We start from the raw sequence: 12,773 nt of genomic DNA on the forward strand, positions 1-12,773 counted from the left end.
CAACGTGGTGGGTAAAACCAAAATCTTGTTTTGAGAATTCCCGTGTTGATTAAATTCACCAAAAATAAAATAAAATACGAGGACTACACGCTCTGCTTGAAAACTAAAGCGAACAAGAACATGTGAGCCCAATGAATATGATTCTCTTCTCTCCCTTGTTACATTTTCTTCTATAAATATGCATAACATAAGAAAGATAAGGTAATTTATGGGAAAGAAAAGCACGCAGCAGAATCAGATGTTCCTTTTAATATAATGATAAACCGAGAAAACTGATGTTCCTACCAGCTGCTGGAAATTAAAGAGCATTTTTTCAAAGAAGAGAACCAGTCCAATTAATGCTACGAGTGTCAAATATGCAGTGAATTAGAGAAAGAAATTTCATTATACCACCGACGAGAGGACATCAAGCAGCAAGCAGAATTGGGAAAAACAGCACCATGTCTAAACTTGGCAAAGCACTTGCCTCCTTCCATCATTTGAACAGATTTTCGATGTCAACCTCTGAATCATCAGAATGTTAGCTATATCAGAGTCGACCATTTCCAGCAGAATTTGTTGTCTATCTTGCTCAGGCTACTGAGAGAAGAGAAAGTTCATCCATCGATTATTGAGAATTCCAAGTCTCACACAAAAGGGTTCAGTCTGAGCAGAAGTTTCTGCAAAGACTATTTAAGCTACATTTCAAGAGAAAAAAATAAGAAGCCGCAAACCAGAAGAACATTCTGGGCATAGGGCTGGAAAGTATCTGCATTGTCTTTCTTTTAAGTCCTCTAGAGATTGTGCTTGTGTAACAAAAGACAGATTAAATTAAAAAAAAATAGTTAAAAGAACATGACATTCAAAACTTCTAAATTGCAATGCTATAATTGCATTCAAGGCCACACAATCCCCACCAAGGTATTCTTCTGTTTATTGGAAAATAATGTACTAGAGAGGATAATGTTTTTTGTAAAGTTGTTTTTTCGTATCTTTGAACAATATAAAAATTATTTTTTCATCATTTCTAAGATTGTTATAGAGAAAAATATTTGTCTCACTAAAAAAGGTGGGACAAACTTGTTCAATTTTTCACAAGAGTTAACCTGAGTTGATTTGAATCTATATAAGAACTAAAATGATTATTATCACGGTTTTAAAACTTGACTAAGAAGTTGATCTGAGGCAAGGCTACGGTCACAAGTTAAATTGACCATTGACTTAGATCAATGTAAAGATAATATTGGTTATTATTTATACAAGTGTGCGGCGTTGCGATGATTATCCTCTTGGGTTGGGATAGTTGGGAATGGTATGGGAGAAAAGAACATGGAATTCTAGTCATTTATCAGTAAAAAAAGGAATGGAAGCCGCCACCTAATATTTTGGTCTCTAGAAACCTTAATTGGTCTCAGAGTTTGAGAAAGGGGACTGATTGTGTAAATAAAAGATATTAGCACTCCTAATACATTTTATCTGAGGTAAGCTGCATTGTTTATCTATATGATATAAACTAAAGAAATGTTGTGTTTTCATACCATTGGTTTGTTTATGGTTAAAGAAAAGTCCTCTTCAGTAAGCAGGTTCTTATCTTATTGGACTAAAAAACCTAATTGTTCTAATGCCAATATAAAAATAAAAGAAACTATCGTTTCTATTTAATATTGGGAATACATCTTATGTATAAGTTCATAATCCTAGATACTAACAGAAAACAAAATAATGTTTTTGGTGTTTTTTAATTTAATATCGGGAATACATCTTACATATAAGTTCGTAATACAACATATTAAAAAGAACAATTTTTTTTTTTATATTTTTGAAATGTAAGATAAGTTCTCTTGGCTTTAATAAATTGGTGATTAAATTCAAAATGCATGCAAATATATATTTTTTGAATTTTGTATAAAAATACTAAAACACACCATGTATTTTATTTTTTAAAACAAGATATGATTTTTTATTTTTTGAGAGACTTGACAGTACGCAATAAAAATTGTATTTTAAAAAAGAAAGATTTTTTGCTGTTATTTTTTATGGAAGGGAACCGATTCATTTAATATCAAAAAACCACCTCGCACATAGGTCACAATTCCAAATATTATGTACAAGAGGGGTAAAAAGGTAGGGAAATCAAAATTGATTGCAAAATTGTCTTCTGAACATTTAAAAATTATTAAAAACTGACAAAGAATGTATTTGGCAAGATGCAAATAAAATATTTTTATAAAAGTACTTTAACCACGATATCAATTCAAAACAAATTATCGTTCAATATTTAAAAACCAAACAACGTCAAATATCCACACAAATCTTATTAATTTCACAAACTTCATTCAAACTCCATGTTAATTCAAATAAATCAACATACACCCAAGCATAAATCATGAACCAACATTTAATGTCCAAAAAGCAATCACAACCCAAAAAAACAAAATCACATTTCAAAGCAAATTATCGAACAAAAAACGACACATGAATTCAAATCAAATAATATCCAAACGGTCAAAAAATATACACAACAATAAACAATTTGTCTCAAGCTTCACAATGTTATAGCAATTGTTAAAAAATGATTTGAGTTTATAGATCGACCTTCCGAGGTGTTTAGCATGTCCAAGAATTAACTAAAATGGTTAAAAGTGTTACTAGATTAGTGGCAGCGCATGTACCACACACCTCCAACATTGCCAGTGTAAATTCCCAGTCAAAAATAGATAAATCTAGGTTAAATAGGGTACCTATTATTTGAAAAATGATAAATTAGAGAAAAAAATCTTATGAATTGGGATGAACATTTTCGGGAGATTGATTTAAAATTCAGATAAGATAAAGTAATAAAATATTATGAGAAATATTAATTAACAATAAATCACAAAAACTCCCTGACTGGGTAAAAATAACAATTTGAAGGAGAATATATATATATATATATTGAGGTAGTCAACGTGACAACCATAGTAGTCCCATCATTGGAGGAACCAGAGGGGAAGGTTTGTAGTATTCATTGTATTATGGAAGTAGAAAAGCCAAGAATGACTATGGTTGTGATTTTGTAAGAGGAAGGCTTTGAACCATGCATGTTGGTAATCCCAATACGTATAAGTAGTAATGAAGTCCTGAGGATTTGTACGGAAGTGTATGGGAAATGAGAGAGGTTGATGTAAGGGTTGCCCCCAATCTTTAGAGTGAATAACTTTGTGAATGATGCATGTAGAATATGCTAGTTCAGTGTAATCAGAATGTAGTTTGTAGTGTTTGAACTTGAAAAAATTGGTAATCTCAAGGATGGTGGCATAGTAGGATTGTGGTTTGGCTAAATTCCAGGGTTTGTAATACCAATTTGGAGGGAAAATCTTTGAAGTAGCAATGGAAGGATTTTCATGATAAAATCCTTCTTCCATAGTTAAAATATTTTGGAAAGTAGTTTTGAAAATATGTTTGGATTTGGTTTTTGGAAAAAGTTTTAAAATCTAGCATCACGGAGGACAGCTAGAATGGAGGTGTTTAAGCCTTCCTTTGTAAGGGGTTTGACCTTTCCACCAAAAAACCCTCTTGCAGTGGATTCTGTTCACAGCCCAAAAAATATTCGAACCACAAGCCTCCTTATAAATGAGCGGCCCATATATACCGATAACAATTTTATCCCAAACCAAATCAACCTTACTACAAAAAGCCCTACAAATTCAACAAACCCCACAGACCTTTCCAGTCAAAACCCAAACCCAAATTTGACCCCAAAAATATTACCTGTTACAAATGTAACCAGAAAGGACATACATCTTGTTTCTGCAAAGTCAATACCAAACTTCATGAGCTCCAACTAGATGAAGATACCATCAATCAAATACAAAATCTTTATATTGAAGCCACTGACACTGACCATTCTCCTTCAGACACTTCTGAAGAAGAATTTCAAATTGATGAAATAGTAACCACCAGTGCTACTTTAGATGCCTCTACGGATTCCAAATAAATTAACGTCCTCCCAAGACTAAGAATTCATTCTTGAAGATATTAAAAGACTTGATGATCCCCATCTTCAAAAAACCTACTTGGATAGACTGTTGAAAAAATGGTTACCTCCATTTCAAAAATAATTTTCAACCAGTCCCTTCTGAAAGGAAGTTTTCTTCCCTTCTCATTTTTTGTACAAACTTTTTTGTTCCATGGGTATGTTCCTGGTTCTATGACTATAATCTACAAAAACGAACATTCGGTACTTGTTCGGAAATTCAAAATTAAATAGTGGGATTCCTTTGCAGCTGAGTCCAAAAGTTCCAAATTAGCTGTTACGGTGTGTGTGTGTGTGTGTGTGTGTGTGTGTGTGTGTGTGTGTGTGTGTGTGTGTGTGTGTGTATTGGGTGATATTGTGTAAAATAGAAGGAAATGCCAAATAAATCAATGTATGACCCTTTACGTGAGAAGCGTTGAATTGCAATATAATTCCTGTGTATAATCGTGCTATAGGGACTAAAAGTGGTAAGAAACTCTAAGAAAAAATTTATGATAATTATGATTAGAAATATCCAAAGAATTAGTCTAAGACCCAAGATAATTTAAGTAAATTATATAGTATGTGAAATTTGAATTTTGACATGAAATTTTTGATGGTCTAATTTTACAACATGAAACGTATTTCTCAATCCGACTGTTGGATTGGGCTGAAATTTTATGTGGGGTATTAGACAAATTGTTTTATCTTGGGTTAAAATATGAGTTCAATCAGAGTTCGGGAAGGTCCTGAAAATAAAGCCACAGTGTTGGGTCAGTGTAATAAACCAAAATTATGAGGGGATAAGTTTAGGTATAATAGTAATTGACCCGGAAAACCTAATGTAACTATGGTAACTACTACTGTTCACGCTAGACAACAACTAAAAAGAAAGGAAGAGGCTTCTCTCTTGCCTCTTTTTAAAAATCATTTGAGAAATCCTTTCAAATTATGAGAATGAAGCTTGCAAATAGGTTTGTGATAAGAGAAACACATTTAGGTTGAAATTAGAAAGCTTGGATGGAGGAGAGGAACTTGAGGGAAAAGTATAGGTGCTAAAAAGGAAAAACAATTGAAGAAGAAATTGGTAATAACTCTTCAATTTGAACTTGGAATTATTGATAAAATTGTTATTCATTAGTTTTCCTCTTTAATTTTATAGTTAGTAAAGGATAATTGAAAACCCTCTCAATTTTGTGATTATAAGGTTGCTGAAAATATATAGAAAATGAGAATTTCTTTGAATATGGAGTCTGGATAATGGATGTTGTGATGCATGAAAACACTTAGTATGCTTGTTAAATTTATCTCTCATGTAACTAAAATTCTGACAGTCTTACTAGCCAACTTCTAGTTGAAATTACAACTTGAAAACGATGTAATTCGGAGTTGGTGTTTTTATAAAAGTTGTAGCAAATGGAACTAGTCTTGATTTATTTGGAGTTGTATAAGTCCAGATATCAGAAGAACACTAAGTATAGGCCCAAACTGATATAGTACTGGATAAATTTTTGATGCTACTATAATTGTTAATTTTAAGCTTTAATATGATATAATTTGGAGTTGGTGTTTTTTATAAAAATTCTACGTATAGATGTTAGCTTTCAAAAAGAATTGGTCCTGACTTATTTGGAGTTGTATAACTCTAGATATGGAAAACACACTAAGTAACGGTCCAAATCGATATAGTACTAGATAGATTTCGGGTGCTACTAGAATTGTTAATGTTAAGCCTTAAAACAATGTAATTTGGAGTTAATGTCTTTATAAAGGCTGTAGGTATGAATTCTAGCTTTCCAATGGAATTGGTATTGACGTATTTGGAATTATATGACTCCATATATGAGTAAAACAATGAGTAAGGGTCCAGACTGATATATTACTGTACAAATTTCTTATGTTGTTATAATGAGTGAGTTTAGAAATGTAGATGAAAAAATTAGGTGTTGTGTCCCTCATGAAAGTTGTAGCCCCGTGTATTATATTTTCATAGAGACAAACCACGCTAAATAAAGAGTTCTGAAACTTTATTTATGATTAAAACATCAAATAATGTTCGGGGTTGGGTGGACTAAACCAGCTAGGATTAACCAATCTCTAATCTTTACTTTGAATTTGTTGTTAATTGAGTGTTCTAGCATTTGGATTGATAAGAATCATTATGAACATGGAAAATATGTATGTCTAAGGAATTTTAAGGATTTTCCTTCCTAATGGTTTGAATGAAAATGATGATTGAATGAGAATTGAAATGAAATGTTGATGTTTGTTGCATTGTTGATGATAAATGTATCCTTAGTAGTACATGGGAGGCTAAGGGGATAGGATAGTAGTAGGGAGTAGCAACACATGCATAGGATCAAAGTGGATGCTCGACACCTTATCTTTTTAGAATTAATACAATTTTAATTTATAAAATTCAAAATTTCAATGTTATGATGTAATTGTGAATTGATATTGTATTTGATGAGATTGTATACTAATGTTCTTGTGAATGAACTGGATATAATGAAAACTATGTGTTAATTGATTGTGAATTTAAATTAGATACAATGAGACAAAGGATGTAGATTGCATGGTAAATACCTGGAATGGGATGAGATTATGCATGAGAAATTTGATGAAATAGTTGACTTAGGTTGGTGATTTCCACATTCATCTAATTCCATTAAATTCTCAAAGTACTCTTATATAGTATTACTATCTGAATTCAATTGCTTAATTTATTCATGAATTGTAAAGAATGATAAGATTAACTTTGGCTAATGGTATTCATATTAGATAGTTGGGAATAAATGATGAGATTAGCTTTGGATAATAGTATCTATGTTGGATAGTTAGGAATGAAGGATCAGATTAGCTTTGGCTAATGACATTCATGTTGGATAGCTTGGAATAAATGTTAAAGATTAGTTTTGGCTAATGACATTCATGTTGGATAACTAGAAAAAAGCATTAAAGATTAGCTTTGGATAATAATATTCATGTTGGATAGCCGAAAGTAAAGTATGAGGTTAACTCCGGTTAATATGGTCCATACTAGGATCACCGGTAATGAGTGTTGTGAACAATCTCATTTGAAAGCATTCACTGATACAATGAAATAAAGAGTATAATGTGTTATTCATAATCGGAATTAATATTTAAGGAACCATATACAAAATTGATCATAGTTAGGAATGAACAGTTATGTATAGAAGAATTAAATATGTACAAGGATTTCTAGACCATATTACATGTCATCAGTTGTTTGTTGAACATAGCTCAAATAAAATAATACGACATAAGGTTGTTTGAAGATGTGAAGTAAAATATTAAAAATAGACTCGGTAGGAAGTTATTATTAGTTGGATTTGTTGGCAATCAAATGGGTTTGCAAGAATTTTTAGCATTGGCAAAGGGATAACCAAATTATTCTTAGTGGTCGTAGTATCGACAACTAAGGATGAGAAATGAATGATACTTAGTGGTCGTAGTGTCGGTTACTAAGGATAAGATCTGGAATGATACTTAGTGGCCGTAGTGTCGGTGACTAAGGATAAGATCTGGAATGATACTTAGTAACCGTAGTATCGGTGATTAAGAATAAAAAAGAAACGATACTTAATGACCATAGTATCAATGATTAAGGACATGATATAAATTGATAGTTGATGATCGATTATTGATATCTATGAATATTACAACTATTGATGTTTAATTGCCCAAAAGAACGATAACTAAGGAAGCAAAGTATGATTTGGTTAATTATAGGATGATGATGTAGGTTCTCATTTTCCAATGCTTTTACTTAAGTTGATAAGTCCTTTAACTTAAATTGTAGGCAGCGCAAGTTACTTCCTAATTGTTCCAAATAAAAATGAAATTCATGTGGTTGTCTTTATTTTTGAATGGAGACCATTGTGTTGTTGTTTCCAATGAGTGGAAATCATGGTGTTATTGTTTCTAAATAATGGAAACCATTGAAACTATCCTCAATTGTATAATGAAAATTATTGTATAAAACCATTAACTGATGCTTAAAAGTGTATATGATAGGGGGGTTGATTGGCAACTTAAGACTTAATACTGTTTGATGTACTACTAAATCATAGCAAATATTAATGGGATGATAATGTAACAAACGGTTGTGATACCTAAAAAATAGAAAATATGGTAATGTTACAAACAAATTATGTTAAGCGATGATGATAATGTGTAGACATAAGATTAATACGTGTCAAGGATTGTACCCAAGGAAATCAGTGACTAAGAAAATGAAATATTAATTATTGATTGGTGAATCAAAAATCAAGAAAATGAGTTACTATGTAGTGACGTATAGTCGACAATCTTAAATTTAAATGTATTACATAATTCATTGTAAAGGCAATGTTAAAAGTGATAAATATGAACTTAGATGCCACAAAAACTAGAGTGCAATTCAATTTATATATGATGTAATCGATGTTAAGAGAATTCTAGATAAGCATATTGTTCTCTTTCCTTTATGAAAACCCCAAACATGTATTTTATGGCTAGTTGTTAAATTTGTAATGTTATTCTAGTTGTAATGATGAGCACGAGTATTTTCATATAAGTTGAGGTATTATTAAACTTGAGATGAATGTTTTGAGTAGGGGTGTTAAAAGTGCTAATAAACATAATAATTCCTTTCCCTCATGAAAAATCATGAGCATAAGTCTTCTTAAGACTAATAACTCTTATAATGTTATATATGTTGTAAGTTTATGTCATAAAATGAGTTAGCGTTGATTATGTCATTTCACTATTTATAATTTTGTTAGGTACTTATTTTATGTACTATTAATATTTAAAATTGTGTTAATAACTTTATCTTGAAATGGACTAAATGAAATGATTGTATTTCTAATAGCTGGTTATTGAATCTCTTTTGTTATGTGTATATATCCATTTCATGTATGTTTTAAATAAATAAAAAATGAAAATAATATAAGATGAATTATGAAAAGCAATGTGAAAGAATCAAATGGAAAAATAATTGAACTGGCGGGTGGTTAGGCTATTGCGTATATATAATAGAGTTATTTGATATTGTGTTATCTAGGAGAATAAGAAAAGAACTAAGAAAATATATAAGTTAACTTTGTTGTAAATTTAAGAAACCAAATGATCAATAATAGAATATATTATTACATAGATTGTATAAATGTTTTTTATCCCATTATATTCAGACGTGATAATTAAAAATATAAAAGTTACATGAAAATTTTAAGTCGTTACAACTGGCATATAGATTCACACGCCATCACAACTAAAGAAGAGTGGGCTATTTGATCTGAAGCGCCTGGATCTCCTCTTTAATTACTCCTAAAATGGCGGTGACATGAAATGCCACTCCTGGAGAGACATCTGGTCCTTTGAAGGTTCGGTTCTACAATAACCATTTCCTTCTTTCTATCTTCAAATTTGCCTCTCTCTCTCTCTCTCTCCACTAGCTCGTCAATTTTTCTCATTGCACCATGATTGTGGCATGGTGTGGTTTCATGGAATGCTAGAGGAGTGCACGACTGGTGCTAAGGAAGTGAGTCAGTGCTGGAACCTTGTGCTGAGCTGCTGCAGAAAAAGTCGATGTTGTTGCTGAAGAGAATGATCATCGTTGTTGTTGGACTGCACTGCTACAGAAGGAGGAGGACAGTCTGTCAAGAGGTCACGGCTAGTGCTATGTTGTTGCTAGTGTGGAGGAGTAGTCGGCTGGGCTGTACTAAGAAAGGAAGGTCACGGTGTTGTGCAGAGAAGAGCTGTTGCAGTTGCTTGCTTGAAGAATTAATTTATTTGCCTTCTCCTCCAAGTCCATCAAGCAACCTAAATTCATTCTAGTCTTCTATTTTCTATCTTTTCACTTTGATTCTTTTATCCAAATATATTTTTTTTATTTTTTTTTTGTATTTTTTTTTTTAAAAAAAGACATCAACACCGACTTAATGATAAAAACCAAGGAATTTGAAAATGCCACATTAAAAATTGAATACATTGAAAAGAAATTTGAAATTTGAATTCTTTTAGGACGCTGAAAATGTTGAAAATAATGTAAATAGATCAAGAATATATTTTTATTTTTTTGTATGTTGAAAATATTTAGAAAAAAACATGGGTTCAAAAATTGAGTTACAACAATCATCATAGTTTTAAAACTTGACTCGAGGATCAATCCAAGATCAAGTTAACCATTGACTTGGTCAATATAATGATAAAAATAGTTATTATCGTATTTTTAAAACCGGACTTGGTGATCGACCTAGGCCAAAGCCCGAGTCACAAGTAAAGTTGACCATTGACCTGAGTCAATATAACGATAAAAGTGGTTATTATCATAGTTTTTAAACCCGACTCGGGGCTAGGCTTAGTTCATGGGGCATGTTGACCATTAAAGTCAACCCAGGACAAGGCTCAGTTCACAAGTCAGGATGATCAATCCATGTTGACCCAAGACAATGTAAGAATAAAAATAATTATTATCATAGTTTTAAAACCTGACTTAGAAGTCAACCCGAGACAAGGTCTTAGTCATAAGTCGAGATGGTTAACACTTGACCTTAGTCAACATATGGATAAAAGTGATTATTATTATAATTTTAAAACCTGATTCGAGGATCAACTAGAGACAAGGCCCAGGTCATGAGTCAGGAAGGCCAACCCGAGTACACTTAAATTAAAAAACAAAAATCAAAGTAACCTTATTTTGACCAATAAAATTCAATGGATTTTGCACCCATGTTTTAAACCAAGTCAACCCGAGTTTTTAACCGAGTCAGTTCAGATCAATTATTCCTCTATTTTTTCTCAAACCAAACCAGTATTGTAACGACCTGGCTTTTTCATGGCTAAAATCGATGGAATTTTTTTTAATCATCCGGTTCTAGATGTTTTTCACCATATCATTCTTGCAAATTTATAATTGCATTTTATTCATTAACAAGGCACAATCCACGTAGGATAATATAAATCAACCTTCTCATAAAACATGTTCTCAATACACATGCCCATAATATTTTATTTTCATACTCATAGGTTTACAATATATCATATTGACATATTCATAAATTCACATTCTTGTTCTAGTCTCGTTATCATCACAAGTTCATACGAGAGTGCCGAACATCAAGTTACACAACTAGTACTTTTCTTATTCTGACCTCATGTAATTTCACAACATGACATCCTGATAAGAAGAATACCGTATATGTATATTCATACACATCATATCTACATGATCGCACATTAACATCCATGTTCCATTTCATTTTGTCATTACAAGTCTTTACAAAAGGGGTCAGATGACTAATTAAGCGATTTACACGTCTGTTCATACAAAACTCATATCACTCATAACATGTGAATATATAATTATTTTCAAATGAGTGAGTCGTTAAATGGATTTCCTTACGCACCATGTTGGTATGATGTCCCTGTTACAGCACAAGATAATTTCATGTATTATAAGCAATTTAAAATAAAACATAATAAAGCAATATTAACGTTACATTTCACTCATGGACCAAAAGAGCATAATTATTTCATTTCTCCTTACTTATGTAAATACCACCCTTAATAATTCGTCAATTTCTAATGCCAATTACAACATTCAAATTCGATCATCCATCTCAAATACCATTAACCAAACTAACGTTATTCTCTGTTTAAAGTATAACAATCATAGTTCTTTCATATACTTGGTATATACAAAACATAGTATCCATGAACGCATCAACTCTTGAAACTAACTCATAACTCCCAAATCCGGTCATTCACTTAAGATACCATTAGCGGAAGCTAATTATTTGTTAGTTCCGGTCATCCATTTAGGTTGTCATTAGCCAAAGCTAATCATTTTTCACTCCTGGTCATCCACTATCATCCATTTAGGATGCCATTAGCCGAAGCTAATAATTTGTCAGTCCCGGTCATCCATTTAGGATGTCATTAGCCGAAGCTAATCATTTTTCACTCCTAGTCATCCACTTAGAATGTCATTACCCGAAACTAATCATTAACCCATCAAACATTTTAGAGGCAGTTTATGTAATCACTATAAGAAGATAATATATCATTTGTACTACACCAACAAACATTCCATAGTTGTTTAACATTCGGTATAACATAACAATAGACCCTTCATATTTTTCATCCAACCATTCATGGCGGTTAATGTTCAATACAATACAACAATAGATCCCTCGTAATACCCATACAAAAATTCATCACAATTACATTCAATAAAATACAACAGTAGAGCCCTCTTAATACTAATACAACCATTCATCACAATTACATTCCATAAAATAAAACAGTAGATTCTTCGTAATACTTATAAACTATATTTATCACAATTACTTTCAATAAACTACAATAGTAGATCCTTCAAAATACTCATACAACCATTCGTCACATTTACACTCAATAAAATACAACAATAGGTCCTTCGCAATACTCATACAACCATTTGTCAGCAGACTAAATTCATAATAGCTCAATCAACATCTCATAGTCGGTTTAATATTCATCGCAACACGATAATATATCCACCTCAAACAAGTCATTTTAGAACATTAACATTTTCATCACTATTTCAACATTCATCAAGAACTTGATAGACATTTCATAGTCATTTCGACAATCATCCAGAATTCAATCAAACACTTCATCGTCGTTTCATCATTCAACAAGGATTTAATAATATATCATCATAGGTAAATCATTTCAAAATATAAACATCATACGGGAAAAAGTGAGAACCACATACCTGTTCCACTTGCGGTTTGTCCTTATCCTGATGATG

The sequence above is a fragment of the Populus nigra genome, chromosome 1, assembly GCF_951802175.1.
Source record: "Populus nigra chromosome 1, ddPopNigr1.1, whole genome shotgun sequence".
In the NCBI taxonomy this organism is placed as follows: domain Eukaryota; kingdom Viridiplantae; phylum Streptophyta; class Magnoliopsida; order Malpighiales; family Salicaceae; genus Populus; species Populus nigra.